Here is a 24066-nt window from a genome sequence, read left to right on the forward strand (position 1 = left end):
CGGAAATTGAGATTCGTTCGATCGTCCCTGTCGGCGGTTCCAAAGTCGCGCGTCTACGCAAGGTCCTCACAGATGGAATCGACACTCTCGATACGCGACGCGCTCCGGCGGTCCCACATCACGCGCTTGCCGATGCTGATCTCGACGCCATCAAACGGGACTCCGAAACATGTGAGGTTGAAGATGGCTTTCCCTGTGCTCGTCGACGACCCAAACAGTACCTCGTCGAGCCGAAGATCACGTGGACCGAACTCTATCGGCGATACAAGATCGAGGTAGAGGCCCAGGACTGCCATGTCGTGTCCTTCTCAAGATGGATTCAGTACGTCCATACGTACTATCCCGGTTTTAGCTTGACGCACACAGCCGAAGACGTTTGCGACTGCTGCGTTCGAATCGATGTCCAGCTTGAACGCAAGGATCTCCCGGATGATGAACGTCAACGCCCACTGCTGGAGAAGAACATGCATCTCGACGCCGCCATTGGCCAGCGCAGAACGGTGTCCAAATTTGTCACGGAGTACGTCAAACAACACGCTCCTGATCAGAAAGTCTCCGACACCGTCATTCCGGAACGCTACGACGACAACGACGACGCAGCCGGCGTCCACCCGAGCGGACTGCCTGTCGGTGCAGGAATCGAACGGCCTTCCCACTATCCAAAGTCAGATTGAGGATTTTGGCGGTAGCTTCGCCAATGAAGCTCTAGGGTCACATTCGCCCGTCCGCGGATTACTTCAGTTCCAGCCTGATGGTCCACAACTTCGTCCCAGCGGACATCACGAGCGGTGTCAACAGCGTCATTTTCTACGACGGGCGCGCACAAGGAAAGGACGCGGACGCACTGTGCAGCCTCCGCTTCGTGTACCACGTGAAGCTGCTCACCATGAAGACGGCCCCCATGATGCCACGCACTTTGCTCGTTATTCTCGACAACTGTCTCGGCCAAAACAAGTCGCAGCTGGTGACGATGTTCTGTGCGATGCTGTCGCTATTGTTCTACAGCAAAGTCGTTCTGCTATACTTGATACCAGGGCACTCGCACAACCAGGCCGATCGGGTCCTCGCATGGTGTCGCAATGCGATGAAAGGTAAGAACTTTTACACCCCGATGGCCATCGTGCAGGCCGTCAACGATGTCAACAGCATTAAGGCGACATTCGGGAATCATCGCGATTCCAAACGCCCATTCTATACGGGCTGGGACGCGATTTAGAAGAAGCACTTCAAGCAGATGCCAACCCGCTACATTTCGATTTAAAGCTTTCGTGACTGCAATGATTCATCTTCTTTGGTTCTTTCGGTAAAGTCACGTAGAATGAGAATAAAATAATACATTGATAAAATAAAATAACAATAATATTCTCACGACGTTTCGGCCACAACACAAGCGGCCTTCATCAGGTGAAGGGACGAGACTGTCTGGTAGGACAGCGCTGGAGTGAAAAAGCCACGCTCAGATTACGACCTTTAAGCTGTGTGAGAAGAAACAAAGCGCCTTGACAAAGGAATTAGCAAATAATTTAGCATTGAAATGGCTTGTGACCAGTGATTAGCTCGTGACCAGTCACAAGCTAATCACTCAGCCATTTCAATGGTAAATTATATCAATCCGTTTGCCGACGGCTTCTGTCGTCAGCCTGATAACGAAGAAATTGCGCTCGCTCTCAAAGAAGTATTTTCCTATTCCTCCGGAATACCTGCCATAGTACCTGGCAGTCGCGAGCGAGATCAGCTCGCAGATTGACGACCCGATTCAGCGAGCAGTCCCCCACCCGCTCGAACAAACGCCAGCTTTGATTTAAAGCTTTCGTGACTGCAGTGATTCATATTCTTGGTTCTTTCGGTAAAGTCACGTTGAAGGGAAACAATAAAATAATAAAATATATATAAAACAATTAAATTCTCACGACGTTTCGACTGTAACACAAACAGTCATCATCAGGTGTGAAAACCAACGGCAAGAAAAATGTGAAAACCAACGGCAAGAAAAATGTTTTTTGCCGTTTGTTTTCACACCTGATGACTGTTTGTGTTACAGTCGAAACGTCGTGAGAATTTTATTGTTTTATATATATATTATTATTTTATTGTTTCCCTTCAACGTGACTTTACCGAAAGAACCAAGAATATAAAAAAACTCCAGCTTGTTTCGATTGACGCGACGGTGGACCCGGACACCGCTGCGGCACCCAAGGCGAAACCGGGGCGTCCCAAGAAGAAAATGGGCGTCGCTCCGGGGCAGAAATCGATCCTGTCCTTCTTTGCCAAACATTAGCAGAAAAAAAATCCGTTATCGAAAAATTCAACTTTGAATAGTGCATCGCGTGCAGCTCGTCGAGATGAGTCGATTGCCGCATCGTCGACCATCAACAGACTAAAGATGACTGCATCACGGACATTATGCGAGAGCCGGAGTGCTATGGTACCCCGGGGTGCCGCCATAAGGTTCATTTACTCAATTTGGATTACTGCACAGCAAACATCGCCCGATACCGGGAAAACCTGGCAGGACCCTCCTGAGAACCAGTCGCGAGACGCAGCGAAGTTTTCCATGGATAAAACAAGCATAATCGTCATAATAATAATAATAACAACAGCACTACCACCCCAGTACTGAGAGACCGAGAGCGGGATTCTCGTCAGCCCCCTCTCAAAGACATTCCGTGCTGTTATCTGACCCTGGGAGATTCTTGCCCCATCTGAGAGAAATTATCCTCCGCTGGAGCGAGCGCGAGGGGTTGCAACAAGCGCGTCTGCGTCGCGCGGGGAGAAACGCAACGACTAATTTGCTGCTGCGGGTTTCCGGCTTGAGCTGTCTGCTCCATGTTGCACCCCACAATGTGTTCTCTTCACCCCCCCCCCCACCCCCCCATCATCACCCTCCCCCCGCCAACCTTCCCCCCGACGCCCCAACTCTCACCAAGACGCGCGCGTAAAGACAAAGATTCCCCGTGTAGGCTAGGCACGGTGTCGCGGCACGTGCCGTTAGCGAGCGCCGAACGAAGGCACACGCGGTGCGCGGCCGACGCAAGTCGTGCGGTCAGCACCAACTTACCCGGCAGGTCGCCTTTTGTCGCCTCCAGTGCAGACGTTGAAACACCGTACCAGGTACTCATTTGAGGCCGAGCGCGAAATGAGCAATGGGGGTGAGCGGGCTGCCGAGCGAAATACCGTGGCTTCAAATCAAGGTTGGGCGGCGGAAGGGGTTGACTCAGTCCACTTATCCCTCTGGGGTCGACAAAATCGGTGGACCTTTGGTCGGGAGGCCAATGCCAATTGTAGCCGTGGATAAACTCGCCGCCGCCATAGGCATGCCGAATTTCCACCACTGGCTCGGGACTGTAAAACGGGAGGTGAGCCACTCTAGCGAGACTGAACGCCCGATGGGTCATTCGGCTGATCAAGGTCGAGTGTTGTGCTCCAGGATCGCCGGGCAGGGTCACTGCCCCAGATGAAGTTCAACGCAAAGTTTAGCTTCACATTAAAGGGCCTGCTCGTCAGCGGTGTGGTGTGGTTGGCATGGGCACTGTGCAGTTACACCGCCTGCACACTCGATAACTACGCTACTTCTGCTCATTGATTATAGGAAGACAGCATCGAAACTAAACTATTAGTGTATGGATACGCGCCTAGGCTTGGGGTTATAAGCTTTCCACTGTGGTGCAATTTCATATCGCCTATGACCAAGTAATTCTCGTCAGATCTCGGAAGCTAAGAGGGGGTTGAGCCTGGATAGCGCTTGGATGGGTAACTGCCAAGCACAGCACAGGTTGCCACAGGCAGCTGTGGGGCTCCACGGTGGATAGCAATGCAAGGAATATCCATTGTTGTACCGTACCGCGATTCTATCCTGCCACATCTACGCCCCCCTGAATTTTAGCAACCCGCGCTGACCTGCGTGGTGAAGTATGGTCGAGCAACCCCCGCGTAACCGACACGGCGTGTGGGTTGGGGGGGGGTGCCTTAATCCAGCGGCAGTGGATTGGTAAACGGCTGAAAGTTATCCCTCATTATGCACACACGCACCGCGCAGGAAAATACACGCAGCGGGAATGCGCCGGGCAAGGCTGTTGCATTGTAGGTGGATTTATGCACCGAGGAATTCTTCATTACTCGCGGGCTCTCAGAGGCTGCGGGATTACAGAAAAAAACGCAATGAGAAATCTTGATCTGCTCAAAAGACGTGCAACGTTTTCATTTCCATCGCCGCCGTGCGCTGCCGAGTGAACGTCTACGCTCGGAAGCCACCGAGTTATTTCCGAACAAAGTTGAGAGCAACTAAAACTGGGGGGGGGGGGGGGGTGGGGGCTAGCCAAGATTAACCCTGGCGCTTTTTTGGTGCGAGAAAATCCTCAAGTGAATTTCACCGAATGCAACTTAACAGTATATATATTTTAAAAATTATATTCCCCTGCTGCACGTATGCATGACAAACAAACAAAAACACCTCCTGGTTGTCAAGCAAAGGTTCAAAACGTTAAGGTGGCCGCCAACAATCGGCAGCGTTGTTGAATATGTACAGGAATAGGTAGATGCGTTTCTTTAAACGAGCTGGGTTAGAATAACTCTCTGCAAGAGCATTGCCGGGAGGAGGGAACTTCCAAAGTCGGGCCCAGTGGGAGGGAAGGAGCAGAGAGAGAGAGAGAAGCGCAGTGACCTGCTGCGTGGTGAGTGCTTAAGCGGTTGAGCGAGTGGGCGAGTGTGTGGTTGTGACCTCCGGTGTGGTGGCCGAACACTGTGTGGTTGAGACGAAACAGCCAGGTCGAGCAGACCGATCGAGTCCTCAACATTGGTGGGGGGGGAGAGTGGGGGAATCGACGAGTGAAGCTCATGAGAAAGGGTAACCAAGGTAGTAGCGGTAGAAGAGTGATAAGGAGGCAAATGAACATGGACAAGCCATTGACTGGAGTGCTTTAACACCTTCAAGCCGGACGCAAATATCATGCTTTAGGGGAGGTTTGCATCAATTGAACGACTTCTGCGTTCATATCTGCTTCGCTTTTTACAGACTCCTCCTGCGCATTCATAACTTGCAACGACTCAAACACCATTGTTACGTGTATTTTTTTCTCGTTATTCACATATTAGATATTGTTTCACTTGCCAAGTAATGGAGGTTTTGTTTTTGTATCACCCGTGTAAGGGAACTGGCGAATTGACGTGCAGCGTTGTGGGATGCGATTGCACAAATGACGCTCGGTCAAATGAAATTATTTATTATTATTACTCCGCACGAGAGACACGTACCGGGCGAGCCGTTGAGCCGACCTCCTGTAAACCTGAGCCGATTCGACAATTTCCGTCACCAGAAACGTCACTGCACAACCGCCGTCACGCAGCACGACACCACGCGCCGTTTTGACACCGCGTGTTGGAAACTCCCAGGCCGCTTTGCGAGCCGAGTTCCATCGCACAATGCAATTGCTACTCCGCAAAACTCTCAGCGGGTCCAAACCTCAAACAACTTGCGTGGATCCGAAGCGATCATCTAATTCCAAAACTAATGTAAAACTATAATAAGTAAAAAAATTAAGGGAAGATTATATATTTTTGATATTGAATATGCTCCCAAATCCGTACTTTTCATAAATCCTCACTGGATGTGGTCCAAGTTACCTTCGATTTTTTTTAAATATTGCTTTGTAAGAATAAAATGAAGCGCACTTAAGTTGGCCTTTGAAGTCCCCCCCCCCTTCAAATAATGGTAAGCTGTGATGCTTTTTTCCCATCAAAGGATGGGTGGTAAACTCTCCTCTAAGCGAGGAGATGGAGCTACGAAATCGGTTTGCGTGCGGGCGCTAGAGGGATCGTGAGAGATGGAAGTGGCAGAGGCCTTCATCCAGCAGTGGACTGATAATGGCTATTGATCGATGATAATCACGGTGGCAAGCTGAAATGTGTACGTCCCAAATCTCCCAGTGTAGAATATAACAGCATGTGTGCACTGCAAGTATACATGTGGAATACATACCGAGTTCATGTAAATTTTATTTGGTCGTGGTGCTGATAAGTGGCACACAAGCTAGCACATGTAATAAAAAGCTCACATTCGTCAATAAAACTGTGGCCATGAAAGAAGCAAATTATATAATCGCGCGACGTTTTGAGCAATGGGCCCTTTTCACGGCAAACTTATACAAATATAGATCTGTACTCGTGTGACATTGTATCCGTACCTGGCCTGGGCTTTCTCTAACACAGCAGGGTTCTTAAGCTTTACTACAGCCTTGCAACCCTTCGGTTCTCAATCGTAAACAAATGTATTGTTAATAAATATATAGGCTTGATTAAACAAAGTAGTTGTACTTACGTGCCCGTGCTTAATTTGTGTTTCAATGATTTACCTTCTAACAAATCTGGGCACGTCTCACACCCCCAGAAAGGGCATCTCGCACCTCCAGGGGGTGCGTCCACCCCCAGGTCAAGAACCACTGCTCTAAGTCAACTCGGCATACAATGAGTACCTGGTGTATTGCAACTCGGCATACAATGAGTACCTGATGTATTGCATGACCATCGCAAACCAGTTGGGAACAAAAGCAGCTGGGAGGGAAAGTGCTGCCCACATCACCCCATTGAATTTCGTGCCGGCCTTAATAGGCCACACACCAACTGCACGAGCATCAACGGTCCTAAAAGGCCCAATGAAAATATATTTGCGTCTGTGATGGGAGCAGTTTCACATTTACAAGTGTATATTGTTTAACCAAGTGAGATTAGCAGGGTTGGCTATGTAAGGTGCGAAAGAAGTTCAACATACGAGCATACAACTCAAGAGACCGTGATGAGTCTCATTTGCAGGAGTGACCCAGGGGCATTTGTCTGCTGGTCAGGGACGATGACTGCTGTTGATGTGTGTGTGTTATAATCCTCACTGAGCAGTTTGCGGTGTCATTTTCTAGTTTGGTTAAATTTGAAACCCTCACCAACAGCATACAGTGTGGCCTATTCTTGTGAATGACGTCAGGTGATCTTTCCTGTTCACTGTAAAACAGATGGCGCGTGGCACGTTTAAGTATTTATTTTTTTATTTTTACACCCGGCAGTAATAATCAGGGCGGCCAGGTAGATTTGAACCGCGAACTCTCCGCAACAAGCGATCCGAGATGAATTGCGGCATCGCAAAACCCTTTTAGGAATGGCTTAGGGAAGCCTTCATTTGGCAGTTGATAGAGAATGGCTGCTGGTGATCTTGGTGCTTGGTGTTGATGGTGACCGAGCACCTTCATATTTGAATATGTGGCTTCGCACTAACAACACGGTTAATCCTCACTTAGTAAGCTCTCTTTGGTCCTCGGCATTAATCACGGTCCTTATAAATAGCACTACCGACAGCAGCAGCCGACCCAATTAACACCTGGCAATTAGCACACGAAGTAAAATCACACTCCCGTTTGGGCACCCATCCGCTGCGGCGCGAGTCAACGTAACCTGTGCCGAGTTACGGGGAGGGGGCCGGAAACCGAGCAAGCAGTGATTAATTAGCGCCATCAACTTTGCAACAAGGCGCCTCGGTGTCCGTCCGCGGCTCGCGAGGTGCCCGTCCGCGGCTCGCGAGGTGCCCGTCCGCGGCTCGCGAGGTGTCACCGCCGCCGCCCTGCGGCCGGGCCGTGTTGGCGTCGTGACGGCGAGCCGCCCGCGCGGCAACGTTGAGAACGCGACGGGGTGGGAGCGTGGACCAGGGCACCGAGCCACTGCCGGCACTGCCTCAGAAAGCTGGGTTTGAATCCAGGGCAAGCCGCATATGAGCCTTAAATGGGGGGAGGGGAGGAGTTCGGGTTGGGGGGGGGGAGGGTTGTTCTCCGTTGTAATGAATTGGTCGATCTCAGCTTCGACGCCACAGGCTACACAAAAAGCACGCATCGTATTAAAGGCACCATTTTTTGGTGATTTGAGGGCACTTTCGTCATGGCTTGCTGAATCTGGGATTTGTGCCCAGCATTTCAGCACTGATGGCTCCGGTACCCTGGGATGAATTTAATCCGCGTGAGCCACCCCATCCACTTAATGGAAAATCAAGTTACGAAAAAATCATGCACATGCGTGGATTCTGTAACGCTTTCCAAAACGTGCTTGTCCTTGGAAGTATTTAATGAGCGACACAGCAGCCGACCGTGCAAATGCACTTGCACATTTTCAAACGGTCCTTTTTTTTGTTCCGATTCGGGTCTCCAAGCTTTGGGTAGCCCACGGATCAATTCGGCCGGTGTTCTGCGCACCGAGTCCCAACTTTGTAACGCACCCTGCCCCCGCCATTATGGTTGGACAGACTTACGGTACAGTGCAGAGACAGAGCTTTTGCATAAGTGCTTCAACCTTACATCCGAAAATCTTTCATTAAAAAAATATATATCTCGAGGACTCAGTCTGACTTCTGTGGGGGGAGTAAAGAGTTTAAAACTCTTTTTTGCGTTCCCTTTACGGCCGGCGTCCCGTTGGCTCCGTGCCCCGGCGCATCTGACCTCCACTACCCGTGGCAGGAAACAGGTCAAACAATAGACTCATCCTGGCAGCGCAGGGCAGATCTGGGTTAAAGCAATAGCAGCGGCTTCACACTCCGTATCGCAACGGCATCAGGAAACCCTTTAGCAGTGTGGGGAAGTCATCGTCTGTACGTTGGGATATGTTGTCCTGCCTCTCTCTCTCTCTCGCCGGTTCTTTTGTCCAAGGGGCAGCTCCACGGTTCAAGCTCCTTATATTGAGAGCGACCTTTCAGCTGGGTTTGTCCGAGCTAGTGACATGGAAATGCTCCCACAATAATGAGTAAATATTTCGTACAATATTCAATTTTGGGCAAGCGGTAGGGTGCAGAACCGGTTCAGATACCACTCGCCGCTGATGTTACATGTGGCAGGGAATGCAACTTTGGTTTGCCAAGTTTAATTGTGCAGTGTGCTAACCACTGCACCACCACTCTGCAGAAAACGTAACATAAACAGTCCTATTCTTAGCTCTTTCGGTAAAGTCACGTTAAAGGGAAACAATAAAATAATAAAATATATAAAACAATAAAAATTATCACGACGTTTCGACCATCATCAGGTGCTTAGCAATCATTGGAAGGATTTGATAAACCATTTCAGGTCTTAATTGATTGTTCACGCTTACGGTGGCTTTCAGACAGCATACATTAATTTTTCATCTCCCCCCTCATCTTTTCAGAACATAAATGGACTCGTCCTTCAAAATAAACTGCCAAATCGCTGCCCGTGGTGCTAACGTTTTTTTTCTTAAATAAAAAAATACCGCTTTAAAATAAATAAATAAACAAACAGATGCGAACCGCCACTTCTTTCAAATGTTTCTTGGCGTTGCTTTTCACACCTGATGATGACCGTTTGTGTTATGGTCGAAACGTCGTGAGAATTTTTATTGTTTTATATATATATTTTATTATTTTATTGTTTCCCTTTAACGTGACTTTACCGAAAGAGCTAAGAATATGAATTACTGCAGTCACGAAAGCTTTAAATCAAAATAAACAGTCCTTTTTATCTATTCACTGCCGGGGGAGTCCAATGGGCTTATTCGACCATACTTCACCACGCTGGTCGGCGCGGGTTTATGAAAGCAGTGAGCATAGGCGTGGGAGCGTGTGAGTACAGTGCTGCACTGCACTCCGCTGCCCACAGAAGCATTAACAACGACCACCCCCTATGAGAGTCCAACACCTTCCATTCGGCGAAACATCACGAGATGCATGCATCATGAGCTTCGTCGTGGTTGTTCGCTGACAAATCGATGCATCGCCGTGGCTCACAATAGCCAGGGTGAGCGTGGATACCTCCAACGTTGAAATAACAAGAAAACAATTCTCAACAAAACCCATAAGTCGTGGCAGGGCCCCATAAACATGTCAGTGAGAGGGGACGAGGAAATCCTGGCACTTGGGCCAACATTTCCCACTACTGCCGCCACTGCCACCTCACTTGGACACGTTTCCCAAGCTTCTGTTGCAGCAAGTTCCCTCTTCTTAATCACTGTCATCGTCGTCGTCATTGGAACGGAGCTCACGTACATGCCAAGGAAGATGGTGGAGCCGAGCAAAAGTATCAGATTTTAACAGCTCGCCTCTTTTTTTTCTTAAATTGAAATTGTTGTTTTGTTTTTCACTTGCAATAGTAACAATAACAATACAGTAACAAAAACAAAACACGACTTCCTGGCATAAAACACATTTCCTCATGTGTGAAACGGGGGGGAGGTGTTGGCATTAGGGTTGGGGGTGAGGGGGCTCTTGGCATGAAGTGGCCTGGGAGCGATTGGGGATAAGATGGGGAAGGGGGCCATGGTGCGTTTGTTATTATTATTATGATTGTATTGTCTTATTTGTTTTATTGTTTTATTCTCATTCTACGTGACTTTCCCGAAAGAACCAAGACGATGAATCCTTGCAGTCACGAAAGCTTTAAATAGAAATTATTATTATTATTGTTGTGGTGGTGGTGGTGGTGGCGCTCGTCTTGTCGAGGCAGGCAGCAGCCGCTTCACATCAGCAGTACGCAAGTGAGGGCCCTCCGAGTCCACCGGCAAGTTCCTTGGGCAACTCTGAAATCCATTTGGCCAGTTTTTCATTGGGCAATCCCTTATAGTAACACAACTTGATGCTACAGTCTGCTTCTCATTGGATTATATTTACGCACGTTATCGAGACCCCCCCCACCCGTTCCGGCCAGTCAGACAGCTAGACAGCCGTACAAACCTAATGCATTCAACTTTAGTTGCAAAGCCTTCATGACGAGGGCGGGTCCCAAACAACAACGCAACTTTTGCACGGGAGTTTCATTCATAAATCGGATAATAATATATATTTTTTTAACGCGAGTTAACCATGCCACCCAACAGGGCCCCCGTCATGGCCGGCCAGACGACCTTAACGGACATTACTAGCGCGCGGAAACAGCTTTCAACCTTCGTTGGGGAAGGGGAAGAAAAAAATCGTTAAATGAGGTAAAACACCACCAGCGACTTCCAGTCGCGGGCCTGCGAAAATACATGGAAACCGGCGTTGGTCGCACGGGCACAAGAGTAGCGGCTTGCTCGCTTTTCCGGCGCTGGCCAGCCCGTCCCTGCCACCCCACTTGAAATTAGCGATTACGCCTCCGCTGATGAATGCCACGTTGTTCGCCGGGGGGGGGGGGGGGGGAGGGGGAAAGGGTTACACGTTCCTCTACGCGGCGACGCGCACAAGGCCAACCGCTGTGTTCGGGCAGAAATGTTGGGAATAATTGCCAGTAAATATTCGCGTAATTTATAACATCTAATTATTTGTGTCTCCGTGCCACAAATAATAATAAAATACAAATAATAATATGTATTAAAAAAATAAACATAAAAAAACACATACACGTACAAACCAGGAGGGTTGCGGTGTAAATGAGGTACAGCAGAGTTGGTGGACAGGTCACGTGCGATGGGGTAAAGTGTAGGTACTGCTCACCGCTTCCAAGATGTCTGGCCAACATGCGAGCAGAGGCCTCCTTCTGCCAGCAGCAGCACGAGCAATCAGTTGCAGGGCTACGCCTTTACTGCTTCTTCTTTATTATTATTAAAGGAATCCTGTGGAAGTCTCCGCGGGAATTCGCACGCAGAGCGATCCCTGTCGCCGGGCATTTCGAGATGATTACCGCGTTTGGGCAAAAAATAATACTTCTTCGAAAGTGGCAGGTTTAAAATAGAGATTTTCTTTTTACGTGCTTAATAATAGTGTGCGTAAATAAATAAAGTAGAATTCAAATGGGAGGTGGTGGGGTGGGGTGGAAACAAAAGAATGAAATTTGGCTTCGAGAAAAAAGTAACTTTTGTTCCAAACAATATTACTATAAAATGATTCATGGCAGCGTCGGATTAAACGTGATTTATCGTGTCGCATTGTTTCAGCGTTGTTTGTTAACTCAGCTGAAAAGAAAACAGCTTCTCTCTTGGGTACGTCACACACACACACATACGATGGGTCCTCTGGCTCTCAGCGCTTGGTGTGGGGTCCGTGGGCTATGGGAAAACACTTGGTCTTTTGGTGCCACCGATTCTACGTCTTATCACTGCAGCACACGCTCTCACGAATAGCCAGCACCGATGATGATGATAATAATAATTATAAGTTTAACATGTAGGCTTTCGCGAACAATATTATCCACAAACCTTATTAATTGGATGTGTCGGGCGGTGGCGGGTTTAACGACACACTTATATTTACGCGATCTAACCCCCCCAAAAAAACCCCTCTATCGTGAATAATAATGATCATTAAAGGGAGATGTATTTACATTATAGACAAAAAAGGTCAAAGTGCACGGCCCTGCAATTGTTTACTCTCGCCACTACTGGCGGAAAGGCCGGCGCTGGAGGGAGATCTTAGAGAGAGCCTCTAGGGGGTGGTTTTAGGTTTACTCTTCAGCTTCAGCGAAGATGTCTCGGAAGAGGCGGGGGTACAGGCTCCCCACGTTTTATGCCGATTCCGTTCGTACGATTTCGCGCGATGTATGCGGCCAATCTATTTCTACCCAAAATTCCCTACATGATGCGGTTTGAGTTCACTCTACGTGCGGCTGTGCGGTCGGACGTGGGACGATACTGCGTGTATTGTGTGCATTACTCAGCAGGCAGATGTTGAACTTCTTTCACACCGTACGTAGCCATCCGTGCAAATATCGGAGGTGTGAAACCTCGAGATGCTTCGCTTTGCGCGCCACCTTTTTTATGGAATGCATCTACCGCAGAAAAGCGAGGGATGCCTGTTGCCCACATTTCACCCTGCCACACTCGACCTGCCAATCGACTAACTGTGGCGTTTACCCATGCAAGCTGCTGGGTGGACAGGTTTCGACTGCCGTGCCGGGGAGATGGAATTCAACCATTGACCCCTGGTTTGTGTGCTTACACACCCGTAACACCACGGGCAGCGATGTAATTTACATTGTAAACAATTGCATTGTACACGCACCACTGATTGCATCTATTGTGACCATGATAAATGAAAATTTAATCCGTGAACTAAAATGCGCAGTAACTGCTCGTTGTTTTACTCAGGAAAGCCTCTACAAGTCTATCATTGCTTTAAGGGGGCCACTGCAGTGAAACAGAAGGGCATGGACAAAACCCACGCACACGATGGGATAATTTTGTGCAGACTACAAAAGAAAATAACTACTTTTGCTGTACTGCTTCATACAACTATCGTTCTGCCTACCTGAGGTCATGTCATGCACCGTGATCCACCATCCCCAACGCAAAGCCATTGGATTCTAGATGCGCGACACGCCTGCTATAATGAGATGTCCATTAGGTCCTTAAAATTATCATCGACCATGGTCAATCCACTGCTGGGTGACCCGCCCATAATGGACATCTGTGAAAAAAGAGCTTCATGGCTCACCGGATTCCTCCCGCGGTCTAAATAAAGATTCCGATTCTGATCCTCCGCAAACCTCACACTGCCGTCCGTTATGGTTCCGCGACATCGCAACCGCAGCACCTGCACAGGAGCCCGATTTCCTCGCTTCATGCCCCTCCCGGCCGCCACTCTGTCGTCGTTCTTGACCGTCGTCGCTTCGAGCGACTTGTCCTACCCGAGCCGCCCCAAATCACTTTTACTTTAATCGTTTTCTGAGCATCGCGCGGTTGCTCGCTCACTCGCTCGCTCGCTCGCTCACTCGCTCGCTCGCTCGCTCCAGATTTGACACGGCGCTGGTGGCGGTGGCGGCGGCGGCGGTGGCGCTGGTGGCGGTGGCGGCGGTGGTGGCGGCGGTGGCGGTGGTGGCGGTGGTGGCGGCGGTGGGCGTGCGCGCGACGACAAGTGGTTTACGGACTTACGACGACAGCCGCGCTTCACGCGTTTCACATCCTCGCGTGCTCCTCTCGCACGCTCGCCCCTGGGATCCTCACTCCGTTTGGCAGGGATCCCGAAAGCTCCGCCCGCATTCGCAATCCGGTTCCACGCCGCGTTTGCCGCACGCAGCGATGGCGGTAATTTGATCTGGAAAGTGCACCAAAAAGGGTTGTGGCTCTTGCCGAGCAGAGTGATGAACAGATAGGTAGCCACAATTTTTTTTGCGATTCAGAGATTATGCTTGAATTACATCCTCCTCCGCTCAGCAGATGAGTGTCCGGGAGGCATTAGAACCAAAATAACCACCGCAATTAAAGAGTCCTCCTGGAGGCCACTTTGTGAGTATGCGCGTGACCTGAGAGTAATGCCACATTCTTGGCGCGCGTTCAGCATGAGATAATGTAAAAAAATATATGTGCGTTGCCCAATAGCCCAGCATCTGCTGACAATTTTTCTCTGATTCCAATCAAAACGTACAATCAACCTCGACTACACAGAATTCCCTGTGCCATGGTCGGGCAGATTGTGGGTTAACGGACTGGGGGTCAGTAACTTTTTGGCAAGCCAACAGACGCTGCGCCCTGGGATTGTGGGGGGGGGGGGTGGAGGGCAGGGTTGGTGGATCACACGGAGATATGTAAAACTCTCTGGAGGAAATGGCGGTAGAGACATTTTTTGTTAAAATAACAAAAAGTTGCTTAAGTCAATTCCTTAAGACACTCTCCACCCCCCCCCGCCCTCAGAGCGAAACCGTGAGGGGTGCCAAACGACGTGCAACGGTGGTACAACCCAAAAACACACAGCTAGAGCACAACCGCGAAAAACAACCTACGCGGTAGAAAGTGAATTTGTTTAACCCGCATGAGTTCACGCATGACTTTTATCTCCTTGGATGCGCATTGGGTGTTCTCTGGGCCTCTACGATTTTTATCCTACGTGGCACTCCACCACCCCCCCCCAACTCCACCACCCCCCAACTCCACCACCCCCCCGACTCCACCACCCCCCCCCGCCCACTCCTGCAAAAGTTTCCTGGCTTGCTTGGGAAGTTGGGATTGTGGTTTGGGTATGTGAGGTCGACTTCACGGACTAATTTCTTTGTTGTGATGACTTTCTTGTTGTTTGTGCTCTTTGTTTCGATGCCATTTCCTAATTTGTTTATTCTATTTTATGATTTTGCTTGGTAGTCGGGTGTTCATTTGCTTGGTCGTGTCTGCACATGGGATTTGGTCCTCATATATAATTAATGTACAGCGTTGTGGGATGCCAATTGCATGATTGACGCGATATAAAATTAAAGTGTCATTATGCTAATGGAAATAGGAATTGGCCAGATATTCCAATGTAGAACCATCGTGAAAAAGAGTAAAACATGGACAAACAAAGAGTCTCGAGACTCACCGAGGCATACATACAAGAATGACGTTATCATTATTGTGTCTCGAGGTCTGATTTCAGAATAGTCGTTCTTGTGAACGTTTGGCAAATCTCTCATGAGGTCGATTTACGTTTGAAGCAATGATCAAATTCCACAACCTTCCGTATATTATGAGAAACTAATCAGACAGAAAAGTGGGTGCGCGCTAGAAATTAATAGTAATGATCGTAATGAATTATTACACATGCAAAAGATCGTTTTCGAGACAGACCGGACTTGTACTCTACGCATGATTCACACAGCATTCAGTTGGTGCATCATCTGAAAAGGGTAAATATTACGTGGCCATTTGGTCTGCAGCAGCCCCAAACCAACTTTCCTGCCTTGAAATCGTCTCCTGTGTGTGTCATTGCGGTCGCTGCATGGAACGGCGCTTCCAGATGCACTTCCGCGGCCATCTGGAATGCTCTTCCTTCCGATATTAGGAAACCACTGATGCTATGCACTTTTACATCTAAATTGAAAACTCATTTCTTTACAACTACTTTGTGTTGTTTAATTTGTTGCCCTTCCCCCCGCATCTCCGATTATCATGGTTTTCTACGTACAGTGCGAAATAAGTTCAAGATACATACCAGAAAGGGTTTTATTCGCCATGAAAGTTCGTATAGCCCTTCATGCTCAGTTTGTGTTTATACTCCTAGATATTGCAAAACAAAAATTAATACGAAAAAAAATAAACCGGTTTCAAATTAAAAATACACGTAACCTCGTTCACCAACACTACTGCCACACTTTAAATAAAACACAGTACAAGGTCACATATCCGACCTCATCAATGAACCACCACGCACAGGCAGTGGGGGCATTTGTCCCTGGTACCGCCATCGTTCTCTGCAGACGCTCACGAATCCGACCCTCTCGCGCGCGGTTCGTTACTGCTGCTCGCGACCTCGCGTTCATCCGCTCACTCCTCGAGCACAGAAACGCAACTCGCCCGTGATATTTATCGCAATTTGCCCTTTCTATAGGTGTTCATACATCCGACACATCGGCTTATACCTCGGTTCCCCCCCCCCCCCGCCCCTCCCCGGGGTTACGAATGAGCCGCAAACGATGAATCCCCCACGCACGGTTCATTCGGACGTGCCTGCGCAATCAGGTCCGCCGGCCGTGTCAGCAATGAATTTGTGCCACACGCGCGCGCGCTGTGCCCGCAGTTGCCGAATAATCGCTCGCGATTGCGCGCGCGCGCGTTAAATAAAAAACGTTCGCTCCTCACGCCCCCCCTCTCCTCTCTTAATGGTAACGCCCCCCCCCCCCCCACGATACGTGCCGCTTGCCATCTCCGCAGAGTAAGGACCTCTCGTATCGTAAAGCACCGTGAAGTTAAAGCCCCCCCCCCAACCAGCGAGTCGGACACGCGACGTTGTACGTCGACTCGCCTTCATAATCATCGTTACCAAATCCTTCCGAGCTCGGGTCTGGCAAAGGGCAGTAGCTCTTCACAACAGAGCCGCCGCCGGTAGTAAGGGTCAGACATTAAGAGCCCCCCGTGGGGAATGAACTCCCGGGGGGAGGGGGTGGGGGTGAGGGGGGGGGCTTAAACTTCACGGTGCTTTACGATACGAGAGGTCCTTACTCTGCGGAGATGGCAAGCGGCACGTATCGGGGGGGGGCGGGGGGGCCCGTTACCATTAAGAGAGGAGAGGGGGGGGGTGTGATGAGCGAGCGTTTTTAATTTTTTGCGCGCACGCAATTGCGGGCGATTATTCGGCAACTGCGGGCACAACGCGCGTGTGTGTGGCAAATTCATTGTTGACACCACCGGCGGGACCTCATTGCGCAGGCACGTCCGAATGAACTGCGCGGGAGGATCCATCGTTTCGTAGCTCATTCGTAACACCGAATCCGAATATTTATTTACACTGGAGGGAATCCGATGAGCTGAAAAGCTCTTTTTTTTTTTACAGATGTCCAGCACGCGCAACGGGGGCGGAGGATGCCCGCACGTCCTACGCAAGGCCGGCGGGGAGCGTTGGTCGGCGAGCCCTCTCCAAGGCAAGCGGGGTCCCGATGGGGCGATGGGCACGGAAAGCCGCGTGGACTCGCAAGGCCGTGCGCTACGATGTCATCGTCGTCGTCATTGCCGTTGTCGTCATCGCCTCGCCGCCCTTATTATCATCCGTCTTCAATTGCCATCGTCGTCATCATCATCATCAAATCGTCGTCGTCATCATCATCGCTGCAAACCGCCATTGATCGTTGACATCATCATCATAAGTGGGCAGGATTTACTGCGGTGCCTTCTAATGGGTCACAGCTGCAGACGCGAGCTCATCATGAGTAAGAAACGTCACAATAGTGCTTTGTATGCAGGTGTGTGTGTGTGTATATAATACATGAAGTGTAGTACTCCACACAGTAACTATATTGATTACGTGCATTTAATTATTTATGAACGTACACATACAAATGAAGCCGGGCCTTCATCACCATCGTTGTCGTCGTCGTCGTCACTCTAGCGCGTATGTCACGTCACTGGACTCGCTACGTAGACTTCTAAACACATTTGCTGCCCCCCACGCCCCCCCCCCCCCGCCTCCTTCGAGCCTGGCAAGGAGCACAGAGCGCCCGGTCGTGACTGGAGCCAGCGCGAGGGGGGCCAGGCCGGACGCGGGCAGGACGAGGCGTAGGCCGATCGCGCCGCACGTCTCGTGGCCTGCCACGTGCTCACTCGGTCGGCCCCCCGGTCACGTTGGCGCCAAGGCCCGAGAGCGACACCCACCCAGGTTCAATGCCGGAGCTCCACCGGCATTGAACCTGGGTGGGTGAGGCCACCGGGGCTCACCAATGGGGACGATTTGCCGAGTGCCCAGGACAGGGCGGGCGGTGTCGCGGGGGGGGGGGGGGGGGGGCAGAGCAATTGGGAACGACCCACGACACGAAACGTCTTTCTTGCCGACGCAAGCAGCCCGGGGGCTTCGGGGCCGACGCGCTTGCTAATTGTTTTTGTGGCGAGAACCGAGCTGGAAAGGGCTCCTCCTCCTCTGTGGATTTGCGAGCCGCCTTTAACCATCTCACCTCCAAGCCCTCCGAATTTCCCCGGAGGAAATTTAATCGTGATTTTTTTTCTTCCTCTCTCTCTCTTTCTTTCTTTCAGAAACGTTTCCAACGCGGTCGCCTTTTGTGCTCGTGGCCTCAAGAAGAAAGAGGGGGGGTGTGGGGGGCTAAAAAAAAAGATACCGAAAAAATAAAGCTGCCCGCCCGTTAATTTTCGAGGGATAAGTTGCCCCTCACACCACGCAGGAGAAGGGAGCGTTCCCCAGAAAAAAAAACTCGTTTCTAAAATTACTCCGAATCGTCTCGGCACGGCCGACGTTTGACGACGCAGGAGATTTCCGCCGGCAGGTGATGGAGGAGGGGGCTGTGGCAGCACCAGGCATAAAAAGTAAAAGAAGCAACTCAAGAGGCGCTCCACACGACACAATAGCGGTGTGCGTCAAATATCACCTCAAAGTCAAATCATCATAACAAAGATTATTGATTTAAAAGATTCAATGAATATCTCTCATCGGCATCTTGTTTTCAATCTCAACTGAATCTCTATTCCCTCGTCTCGCAGCATCCTCCGTTCTGGTTCCGCATTTCTCTCATCTCGCTACTCCTCCGAGTAAGCACGGTTGGCTACGTGAAGTTCAACGTACGTTACGTGCATTGTGCTTACCTCTATCTGTCAACCCACGAGGAGTTTCATGAAATCGAAAAGAGAGGTGGCTGGAAGACCTACAAATATCATTTCTGCTTCGGGCCCCCAAACGGTCCAGGGGCACCGCCGCTGGTGTGCGGGGGAAGGAGGGGGGGGTTGAGTTTGGGGGGGGGGGGGGGGGGGCTAGGATTTGGCACATCGCCCTGGCGCGGCAGGGCCAAAGGGGAAGGTGAAGAGGCATAACGCGGCCTTTTCTGCGCGGGCCAAGCCGCCACTGACAGGCCGATCCATCATCGCGGGGCCGCGCTGTATGGCGCGGGACGGACGGACGTGGCGGGACCGCAAAGAAAAACAGAAAACAGAAAACTTCTAAAAAAAAACGTTCGACACGCCCGCCGCCACCACCCCCCCACCCCCCCACGCCCCCCCCCGATTTGAGTTTTTTTGTTGTTGCATGCCGCGCGGTGTTGGGTTTCGCTGGCGGGATCGTGCCCCGCCTCGCCAAGACTGCGGTCTCCACGACATAATTAGACCTCACGGCGCAATAGAACAAATATCACATTGAGTGAAGGTCTCTCCTCCTCCTCCTCCTACAACAATCTGGTCTCAATTCTCCAAACACTTCATCACTTCCAGCCGATAATAAATTACTCGCGGCGATCGCGAAAAAAAAAGAAAATCCGCGTTCGTCCATTCATTTGCATAAGCAATGTCTAGGCGGCGTTCAAATAGCCCCGTCTCGGTGACCCCACGTAATAAATAACAGGTTAAAATAAATATAGGATGTCGACGGCACCGGTCGACCAAAACGCCTAAATCATCTTTTCATTTAAGTGGGGCGAAAAAATATAAATATGCTGCCGTCAGTTTGACTCGACGTGCAATTTCAAAAAGCATGTCTGGCATTCGCAACTTCACGATCGTGCCTACCGACGCTCCGTGGGGAGGTCACGCCTTCTCCTCCGCTGCGCCCATGTGGTTCGGAGCTCCTTTACCACAGCAGTCCGTGCTGTCGACTCCCCGCCGATGATCCAGTCGAGGCTGAAGATCTTCCTCCTCTTCTCGTCCGCCCACGGCTCATTCCAACTTCTGCAACAACAACAACATAAACACACGCTTGTTACCTGTGATGAACGTTTAACCGGTGTGCATCATCGATTGACATGCGGTCTCATTTATACACGATCATGCATTGAGTTGTATACATATACTTATAATATGTAAAAAAACAGACAAAGATCCCCCCCTAGAGCCACACAGATTTTTGGGGATGTTAGCGATCACCTATTGATGCTGGCAGAGGACAAGAAGGGTGGGGGGGGGTGGGTGGTTTGCACAGCAACCACTCCTGGCCACCTTTGTCACCCCAATGCGGCCACGTTTACGCACTGGACGAAGCTACTTATTTCCGGCCTTGCCGACCTTCCTTAGACAGGTTGTGACCCCAACTGGCCACTCGATGTTGAACCGTGGCTGGGAATCGAACTTGGGAAGGGGGGGGGGGAAGCGGGGGCAGGTTACGTCCGCGCGGTGCGCTAACCACTGCACGCTTACGCGCTCCGAATGAATGATTTTAAATATGCGAGGCGTTTCCTGTGAATTAGGCCACGAGCGTTGACCTAATTTATTTAAAGTCCGCCGCACGTGGGCACCGATATTTTTTTATTCGTGCGAGAGAGAGAGAAGGGGGGGGGGAATCTTCGTCCCCCCGTAATCCAATCGCAATTAAAGCCGAAAATGTTATTTTCTTTAACGAAGTTTTACGCGCAATCTAAACTTGTATGTAATTAAATAAGCTTGTGTTGCAAGAACCTTTATATACGCGGCGAGTCATTTGTGAAATACCTGGCGTGTGTATAGTGTTGAGGAGCGGTAGTATAGCGTTTAGCGCTGGGCTAAGCACCTGGCGACCATAGCTGGATTTCCGCTTATGGCCAACAACGGTGACGATTATTTGAACCGTTCCTGGGCGTCCCTTAGGTCGACTCAGCCTCTGGTGCGCTGTGTAAACATCGCCACTGGGGAGACAAAGGCGGCCGAGCGTGGTGCTGGCCACCCCACCCCCTTCGTGTGTCATTCCGGCCTTCATAGATGCTCGCTAACAGCACTTGCCCCAACAGTCTGTTAAAAGGCAAGACTGGTGATCTTTGTACTTACAATAGTGTGGACATTTGACCGATTTGGCCTCGCACATGTGAACTCTCTCTCTCTCGCTTGCTCAACATCGCACGGCAAAAAAAAAAAAACATTTCCGTGAAAACGATCGGGACACAAAAATTAGATGCCACCGCACAGGTGTTGGATATCAGAATAAAACAAAAAGCTTAACAGCGAGTTATGATGGGGGTCACACCACCAATAAGACACCTTTGTCTGGATGAATTGGTTTTAAAGTGAGGATAAAGTTGAAAGAACATCCGTGGATTTTGGGCAGGCGGTGGTTGGTGGTGGTGTTAGGGAGGGAATGAGCTGAAGCGAGCGATCGAGGGAACATTCTTTTTGGGAAAAGGCCGAGAGGAGGGGGGGGGAAGAGAACGGCGATGCGAGACAACGTATGTTGTGAACTTCTTTCGCACCGTACGTAGCTAACCGTGTTAATCGGAGGTGCGGGAAATGCTGTTCGAGAAGGAAGCGCGTACAGAGGAGCAGAGCAGAGAGGAACACAGGGGAGAGATTTGCGCCTCGGACCTGTCTAGAGACACAACACTTTATAAATGAACTGAACGAAGGATTTGCATGTATAGGAGGACTCTTGATTAAATGCCTCGATATCTCAAAGCGCCGCTACATCTCGTCTCAACCGTGAGTTTGCCTTTCTGGCAACTGTCCTTACGTGACACGAAGTGCGTGCGGTCCAGTTAAGTCGAGCAAGCGAGTGAGCACGGAGGTCGGCTAGGGCCTCAGTGAGCGTGAGCGTAAGAGCTTGAAAAGAGAGAGAGGATGAGTTGGAGAGCGAATGACAGCGTGAGTTGATTGAGTGGGCGAGTTCGTGACAATGCGAGTGAGAGTATGAATGAGCGGAGGAGGGAGTGTTGTGTGTAAGCGAGCGGATGACAATTTGAGTGAGTGACTGAATAAGCGAGTGAGCAAGTGTAATTAAGCGATCATGAATGCTAGCTCACGGGTGAGCCGGTGTGAGAGTAAATGCGAATGAGTGAGATAGTGCGAACGAATAAAGTGAGGGGGTGAATAAGTGAGCTGCAAAGTGTGGGCGACCAATGGCGCGAGTAAGAATGTGCACGAACAAGCGAGCAAGTGAGTGAGCGAGTGAGTGAGTACGCGAGTGAGCGGAGTAGATGATCGAGCGAGCGAGCCAGTCCCACATGATCGGAGGCCGTGAGAGAGATCGCAGAATTCATCTGCCAGCGGAAGTGCACGGGGCACTACTGGCCCCGTGCACGGGACGATGATGGAGTGCGCACAGCAGCAGCACGGCAGAGCTCAAAGACAAAGATCCCCGTATAGCCTTAGAAGAAGTTTGGGGCAAGTGCTCTTAGCAAGCACCTATGAAGGACGGCACGGCACATGAGGGGGTGAGTGGCCAGCACCACGTCCAGCCGTCTCGTCTCCCAAGTGGCGATGTTTACACACCAAACGAGGTACTCATTTGAGGCTGAGTCGACCGAGGGGAGGCCCAAGACCGGTTGAAATAGACTGTCACTGGTGTTGGCCGCGAGTGGGAATCGAACTCGGGTCACCGTGTTTGTAGCACAGATCGCAAACCAATAGGGCCACCGCTCACCACAAACACACATACACACGTGTCCCCACTCACTCACTATACTCCACTTCCCCATCACCACTACGACCACCATCACCTCCTCCCATCTCTGTGGGTCACAGATGGGAGAGAGAGTCACCTTCCATTAGAAGAAATGGCTTACAGGTTACGCGGCGAGCGAGCGAGCGAGGGGGAAAATTAGACGCCACGCGCGCTCCGGGCGAGGATTTGGGTCCTTGAAAACAACACTTTTTCATGTTTGTTTGTTTTGGCCGTACGTGGGCTGGTGTGTTCAGTTCCGCTGGGCAGCATATTTTACAGCTGGGAGGAGGAGGAATTGGGGGGGGGGGGCAACACAAAGACCTCCTTTTAAAAAAAAATCATTTTATATATGTAGGAAATTTTTAAATAGCCATTTTTGGGCAAACACCCCTTTCGGCGCAAATTATTTCTGTAAGAAAATATACTGAGTCCGGTGGTGGTGGTGATAAAAAAAAGCGTGGGAGGAGGGGGGGGGTGAAAAAAAAACCTAGTGTATTTAAAAGAAGCAGACCCCTGGTAATCGTTCCGCAGCCACTGCGCAGGTGCGTAACGTTAACTTGATCTGTAGCGACCACGAAAGTGCTACTCAAACAGAATTTGAGCGCAAACCGTTAACGGAATTAGCACAGCGCAGGGTGAAACTAAAACAAAAACTATCGAACAAATGTAATGCGGGCAACGCATTAATGCGGTAAGCGGCAAGTGCACCTTTCATTTTAAAGGAATTATTAATATTGTTTATTATAAATTACAGCTTGTGTTGCAGCCGAAACGTCGTAGTCATTATTATTATTTGATTAAATTTTCTACGCGACTTTACCGAAAGAACCAAAGAGTACATTACAGCCACTTTGTTAATCCACTGTCGGATGAAGGTCTCGCCATTGCTATTGCCAGTCATGGGCACGTGGAAGTTGTTGGCGACCATACTTCGCCGCGCCGGTTTAGTACGAAGGGCTGCGAGTGGTGGTCGTCCAAGACCATCGTTTAGCTCACCAGCTTCACGGTGCCGCTGTGCCCACCGCCATGGGGTGAGGGGGGCGGGCGGGGGGGGGGGGGGGTAACGACGCCACTCACCACTGACGTCCAGCCCCCTGGGCCAGGAATCGAATTCGGCGGTGCTCGTGAATTTCTACGCGGGCCGAGGCGGTGCAGGCAAACGAGCGCAGCAAACACACACACACACACAATACACCACCGGTCTCCACGCCGCACTGCGGCTGCCGTGTGGAAAGAGAGCACCAAAATTCGCTAACATGGCCTCACAATTTAACCTCAATCAGCGAAGCCTCGGGGGGGGGGGGGGGTGGAGTGTGTTACAGAACCCATTTGCTTGAAGGGAACCGACCCCTCTCCTCTCCACTGCTTTTTACCGCGAAGAGCAA

The 24066-nt window shown here is 50.4% G+C and overlaps 1 long non-coding RNA gene across 9 annotated transcripts in view; it reads right to left on the reverse strand.

The window, feature by feature from the left end:
* LOC116946934 (uncharacterized) overlaps positions 1-24066 on the reverse strand; it is a 166375-nt gene that overhangs the window by 106604 nt on the left and 35705 nt on the right. For 8 of the 9 annotated variants that reach the window (XR_012945520.1, XR_012945522.1, XR_012945526.1 and 5 more), the window contains exon 2: positions 19849-20007. This is a non-coding gene — a long non-coding RNA (uncharacterized LOC116946934). Of the gene's footprint in view, positions 1-3058; positions 3187-19848; positions 20008-24066 lie in introns of those variants that run through there. The other variant, XR_012945525.1, reaches the window with a different exon arrangement.

The sequence above is a fragment of the Petromyzon marinus genome, chromosome 28, assembly GCF_048934315.1.
Source record: "Petromyzon marinus isolate PM22_M1 ecotype Great Lakes invasive population chromosome 28, UKy_Petmar_22M1.pri1.0, whole genome shotgun sequence".
In the NCBI taxonomy this organism is placed as follows: domain Eukaryota; kingdom Metazoa; phylum Chordata; class Hyperoartia; order Petromyzontiformes; family Petromyzontidae; genus Petromyzon; species Petromyzon marinus.